Genomic DNA, 7167 nt, shown 5'->3' with positions numbered 1-7167 from the left:
TGTCTTCCTATGTCATCACTTCCTGTATGTCATCACTTCCTGCATCCTTGTTAGATGAAGTAAGTGGTTGGGTGCCGGTCCGGCCCCTTTTCTATTGTTACACCTTTTGTGAGTAAATAAAAGAAACAGACTGGGCAGGAGGGGGAGGAAGGAGTGCTCAGCAAGAATTGAAGATGGTAACACCTTTGTCTGACTCTGACTGCGGTTGAGAGATTTGCCTGTCCTTACACAAAGTCTGAGAGCGGATTTCTACTATTAATATTTCTACAACATAACTTAGCACTAATTTTAAGTCTCTATCCCTAATGCTGAACCTATGTAATGGTTTCATACCAACATCTTGCTTTCATAAGCTCCCTGCTTCAGCTTGTTCCTCTCTTTAGATGGAAGATGACAGTTCCTGTCATGTAGATTCACTGGCTGCTCATTCCCACAGCTGAGGCATACAAGCAGGCAGTTTATCTACATGACACTATCATGCTACTTCCTAGTTGCTGGGAAAGTGACCAACATGCGTCTGAGTCAAATGGGAAAATAGACTCTCATTAATAAGTTTATTTTATATTGAAGATTCATACATTGCTCTATATTTTGCTTGTCCGCACATCCCTTTAATGAGTAACATGACAGTGGTAAGATACAGAAATGCTTACATTCTGAGCTTTGCTGTTTTTCCTTCTTCTTTTCAGCATACTGTATAATGAAAGCATTTTATTACATCATCTATTAATATGCTAGGATATACCTGTAAGGCTTAAATTTCGTAAGAAGTGTTATCCTCAAATTTCAGCACCTGCTGAGACAGAGAGTCCCCGGGGACCTCCACTTGGGCACTGACCTCTATTTGTCTGCTGTACAGAAGTTAAAGATCAGTTTTTTGTGACCAGGAACCATTTGTCTTTTGCTTCTCCCACAAGAGCACATTGACAATTCCTCTTTGAATTAGTCGGCTCCAACAAGCCTTTAAATTATATTTACCTTGACGCCTACCTGATGTTAATTAAAGATTTGCATATTAGCAATCTATTTGCTGTCCACTGCCATATAATTAACCAGAGCTGCAAACTTTCCCAAATCCAATTTAAATGCTTATTACATACATCTAATATTGAGTATTGAAAATTAATCAAACAGTGGCAGACAATCCACTGCATTTTATAAACATCCTTTGACTGTTTAATTAACTGGTAATTGCTAATTTGTTAAAGGAAACAAAGGATGTAAGTGAGAGTCTTATATTCTGTTGTGCCATTAATGTGACATTTTGGACATTTCAGACCTACAGATGTATGTAAGATTATTTAATGTTCAAATAAATTTTTATGAAACAAATATTGCATTCTCCAATGTTCAACCCTTACAGCAGCACTAAGTTGCAGCCTCTCAACCACATTGTAATAAGAGAACTGAAGTGGTTATACAACTATGAAAAGTTGTCATTAAACAAATTTGTCAAGTTTTGTTCATACTGAGGTTGGTAATGTATCATATAAAACAGAAATATGCCTGGGCCAGATATCAAACCATTTGTCATTTACTGTAGTTTAATAGGGTCTAGCACTTTTCCTTCCCATAGGGAAGTGGACTGATGAAGCAAAGCTGAGCTGATAGACTAAACCCTCAAACTCTAGATCAATGTGGCACTCCAGCTGTTGTGAAACTACAACTTCCAGCATGTACAGTATACTTGCTCTGCTCTTCTAAGAACTCTCATAACAATAAATGGAGCATGCTGGGAATTGTAGTTTCACAACATCTGGAGTGCCAAAGGTTGACCACCCCTGCCCTAGATCATCTCTTCCCAGGACACTTACAGGCCTTAACCCTTAGAGAACCTTGTGATTTTTTCATTTTTGCATTTTGGTTTTTCCCTCCCCGCCTTCCTATAGTTCTAACTTTTTTAATTTTCTGTTCACATAGCCTTATGAGGGCTTATTTTTTGCGAGACAAGTTGTACTTTCTAATGGCACCATTTACGCTTGCATATAATGTAGTGAGAAATGGGAAAAAAATTCCAAATGGGGTGGAATTGCGAAAAAAAATAACGCAACTCTGACACTATGCAGTAAAATTGACCTGTTACCTTCATTCTCCAGGTCAGTACGGTTACATCAATACCACACTTGTATAATTTTTTTTGAGTTTTAATACTGAAAAAAAATTTTTTTAAAGCCTTGAGAAAAAAAAGAATTTACATATTACTTTTTTGGACTTATGTGTATGGAGCTGTGTGAGGGAGGGGCGATCTGTACTTTTCAGTGTGTACCATTTTGAAGTATGTGTGACTTATTGATCACTTTTTATAAAAAAAAATCTTGGGGAGTTGAAATGACAAAAAATGGCAAATTGGCTGTTTTTATTTTCTTCCCATTACGCCATTTTCCGTATGGCATTAATATTGTTATATTTTAATTGTATGGGCGTGTCTCATGTCTATAGGAATGCCAAGTGGTGTGGTGCGGCCTCAACAGTCTCTGTGTGTGTCCCGGTGCTCCTACCTAGATACCGTCACTCCCCAGGGTTAGACTCCGAAGCGATAGAGGGGATGAGTAATGGTGGAGGTGGAGAATAAATCTAGTCCAAACCTTTATAAAGTTCAACAGCTTTACTTGAGTAAACTTGCATCCAGACAATATTTTGGCTTTCTCTTGGTTCCAGCAGGTTTTGGCATAAACTGGCAGGCAAACTTAAGTACTCTGCTTACTCTCTCTCTCTCTCTGCTGTGCTGTGTGTCAACTCTATTCTGGCAGCTGGACTTTCGGTCAGATCTCTATCAGTGGAGTGGGGTGCCTTTGGCTGTTGAGACTCTGTAGGTAAATCTTCAAGAAGTCATGGTGCTCTATGAGCTGCTTCCCTCTAGAGAGACTCCTGGTGCAGGAGGGGGACCTCTCCTTGCTGCTACATCTGGGCAAGTCTACATCTGACGATGCCCTGGCTTAGACTGACTAGAAACTTCCTGCTGCCCCTCCCTTAGGAAATTGGATATGGTAATATCACTCTGGGGTATTACAACTGTGCATGGGGGGAGTTGGGAGACAATAGGAAGAGATACCTGTCAGCCAAATGTTCAGCTATTGAATGTGTATCGTCAGCTTTATTTCAAAGCAACAGTGCAAGACCTGCTGAATACCACATAAAAGTTTTGAAAATGTTAACCAGGGGTTGTTGGGGACATTAACTGTTAGGAAGGGACGCTTATTCTAGGTACAGCCACTGATAAGTGGGGCTGCCCCTTTTAGGAAGATTATTCTGCATTTAGGCAGGAACCACCAGAACGCTAGGGCTAGAGTCCTCTGTTAATTGTATGCCTATAAGTGGATTCATTTCTAGCATGCAACCATTAAAGATATACTTGGGAATCACCAGATGTCATTGCTCTTGAAATGGGAACCAGCACAACATGCGATGAGTGACTAAAACAACTGGGCACCCAGAGCTACAAACCGTGAATGACCACAATTTTGGCAGCTGTGATTTATGAATTGTATCCTACAAGTCTCCTTTCAATGTGTACAGTAATTGTGTTAATACCTTTTGAGATATATGTTTTTTACATAGAGTGGGATTTATTTCAAAAGATATAATAATAAAAGTTATGTTTTAAGAGTACGGCCATTTTTCTGTGATATTTACAGTAACCAGCAGAATTTAAAAAAGAGATAGTGGGAATGACAACTAAACGTGCCATAATTCTGGTTCAATCTGTGCCAAATAAAAATGGCAAACTGCTTTAGACACTTTTTGACCACAAGACTAAATAGACAAGTGTCCAGAAAAAAGGGATGTGCCAAATTGCACCAACATTTCAGCACAAAAAGTGGTCTACTGTAAGCCAACCAAGAGGTGACAAATGAGTCTAACATGACTGGCAAGATGCACCAAAACTATTATTCAATGTGGACCACTGTGATAAATTTGGTGCATCTTTTATCTGTCTGGTCCACTTTTAAGCTGTCTGAACTGAAGACAGAAATAATAAATCTCCCAAAATTTTTTATAATATTTGTCACAATGATATTAGCACATCCATATTATTCTGTAGAGTAAGGGTCTCAAATAGATATATGGTCCGCACATAGAAAAAAATAACAGTTGATGGGCCACATTAATTTCAAATACGATTCAATACTGTAACAGCGGCTGCTGTACGCCACTGTTCCTACGCTTATCCCTACGGTTTTGGGCGCCACGCTCAACAGTGACCTGTGGTCGGTGCTTCCCATTTCACTGCTGCGGTCCTGGGCTCAGTTTCTTTAGGTGGTATTGCTTTTGAGGATTCCGCTCCAAAGCTTCCACTCAGCCCTGGACACAGCATGAGGTCGGCTGGTTTTGTGTTACACGGGAGCGCATTGCTCTGTCGGCTGTGTGGGTTAGGTCAGGTGATCTCGCTGACCAACCCTGGCTCTCCTGCAGGTATTTAAGTGGCTCAGCCCTCTTCCCAGATGCCTCAGTGTCAAGGTCCTTGAGTTTGTTGGTTCCAGATATTCTCATGTGCTCCTGATTTATACTTTGTTCCTGGACTCTGTTTATCTTCTGATTCCTGCCTGCTTGCCTTGTCTCTCCTGTTGCTGATCTGGATTGCCTGAGCTGTACCTGTGCCACCTGCCCTGACTTTCTGTCTGTCTGACTATGCCTCTGCTTCATCATTCGGTACTGCACTGTTGCTCCTGGTTAATACCCCGTCTGCCTGACTATGCGTGTACTTCTGGTACCTTCACAGGTATCGCCTGGACCAGCTGCCACTGACTCGGGGATTGCGCTGGAGTAGCCCCTAGCAACTACCCTGATGGCTCAAGTCTATCCTCACCATCTGAGGCTCTAGTGAAAACCAGGTAGCTGCTTAGACACGCCCCTCTAGAGTATAGCCAGTCAGTGGCACAGTGGGTTCACACCCGCTGGTTCATGACAAATACAAATATAGGAAATGGGAACGTTTACTCAACATACTTTAACAATCCCATGAATAGCATCCCTCTACTCCGCCATAATCATAGTGGCCATGGTGAGCACACTGGTAGCCCCAGAACTCAGAACAGGTACATATCATGTGGAGCGACAATAGAAATGGTTATCTTGTTTTAGCCATTGACTTCTATAATGTAAATAATAATAGTTTAAAAAGTCTATATCCTGTTCTTTACTAGGGCAGGAAAAAATTGTCTAGCTCATTTTCATATCCTGTTGCATCAGGCTTTCCTTCTAAGTCTCAATTCACATCACATTTATACTTACGGTTGACAGTATAAAGAAGGTGTCTGGACATATTCATACACTTATAAGGAACAGATGAATATCAAAAGTGTTTTTTGTGACTGGATATCTTTTTTTTTTACTTTCAAAAAGATGGACATCTTTTTATTGCTGGAAGTCAATGGCATCCCTGCTCACTGCTACAAGTTCTAGAACAAGACTGTAATGAACTAAGACATTTGTATTTCCTATATTCATGCATAATGTTTCAAATGGTTAATGGCTGAGTTGTGGTGTGTTGGCAGTGGGGACCTCCATGGTTTCTGGCCTCTCATTCCTTATGAGACTGGGCCAGGCAGTTGAGGATTATGGGAGGGTCTTTGTTTTGAAGAGAGTGAGGATGAGCCTCAAATTCATTTAGCTCCAGTTACCAAATGGATTGACTGGAGGGCAGGACACATCAGATAACATTCTGTGTTAACCATATGATTGGACAAAGGGAAAATAGGGTGTGTTTGTCAAGCCAAAGCTTAAAAAACAAACAGAAAAAAAACTACCTGGTCTTGAGGGGGACAAGTTTGTGTGTGTGGAGTAATGTGATAACATCAGGACATAGCTCCCTGCCTGAAAGGACAAATAACTATATAATAAGTTCCATTGGCAAGAATACCGGATCCACATCTTTAGGGACATGAAATTAGTTTTTCATCTAATTCCATTTTCTTTTATCTATATTTGTATTGTCCATATGTAAATGTAAATTGTATGCACTATTGTTAAATCATATCAAACTATTAAGTTTAACCCTTTCCCCCGGAGGGATTTTCATTTTTGCGTTTTCGTTTTTCACTCCCTGCCTTTTCATGGCCATAACTTTTTCATTTTTTCATTCATATAGCTGTATGTGGGCTTGTTTTTTTGCAGGACAAGTTTTACTTCCTAAGTGCACCATTTAATTTCTATATTAACCAACAGGGAAGTGAGCATATAGACTTAGCCAATGGGGGAGGGGTGAAGGTGGTGTTTGGCATAGAGTGCGGTGACAAGGACTTCTCAAACGTTTTCTATTGTTGGCTTACCAGCTAGAACACGGTGAGTCCTTGGCACCACCGATGGTTGAAGCAAGTGACAAAATATATTATTTCAATATTTGCAAAGCCCAGTGTGAAATTAAAGTACACACCAAATGAGCCATGTTATATTGCTAAACCAGAGATTGCTACAGTCACAGAAAGAAGTATGTAGCTTATGATCATATCTGTAAAAGCTACCACCCGTAGCTGGGCCTCACCAGCAACTAGAGGGTGCCTCACTGGTAAGAGACACCTTACAGCTTGAGAAGCATTGTTCTAAAAGACTTGGTGCTATAGGAAGAACAGTCTGATATTCAGAACCAGTTTTACCTCGGTATTCAGGGAGTAAAGCCTCCCATACATATTAGACAAGTTATAGCAGAATGGCCAACAATATCATATGTAAGGGGAGTGACCAATTCTTCCATGACAATAATGTAGGGGGAGGGAAGGATCAGACACACTGATTTCAGTACCAAATTATTTTGCTCTCCTAAAAGATATGCTGCTAACAGAGGTATTTGGTTGCTGCTTTCTCTCCTTTCCTCTTTGAAAACACATACCAAACATGTATGTGTATGGGGGAGGTGGGAGAGAGAGCTGCTCCCAATCCTTGAAATGTTCCTGCCATTCACCCTTTCCCAGTACTATTGCATTTAACGTTTTAGGGAGATATTAAAATGTTGTAATTCGTGAACATTCAGTAATACCTTTATATATTAGTAAAAGTTCTTGTAAAGGACCACCCAAAACTAGCCCTGATGGGAGAAAGAAGATAATAAGGAAAGGAATCTAGCACTTTCAGTTAAAATCCTCAATGCGCTTTACTTCATTTCATAGCAAATGACTAACAAAGACACAATCCTCCACCAAAACAGCAGTTGATACGTTTCAAACACAATTG

Source organism: Bufo bufo, chromosome 4, assembly GCF_905171765.1.
Source record: "Bufo bufo chromosome 4, aBufBuf1.1, whole genome shotgun sequence".
Taxonomy (NCBI): Eukaryota; Metazoa; Chordata; class Amphibia; order Anura; family Bufonidae; genus Bufo; species Bufo bufo.
This window is presented reverse-complemented; position numbering follows the sequence as displayed.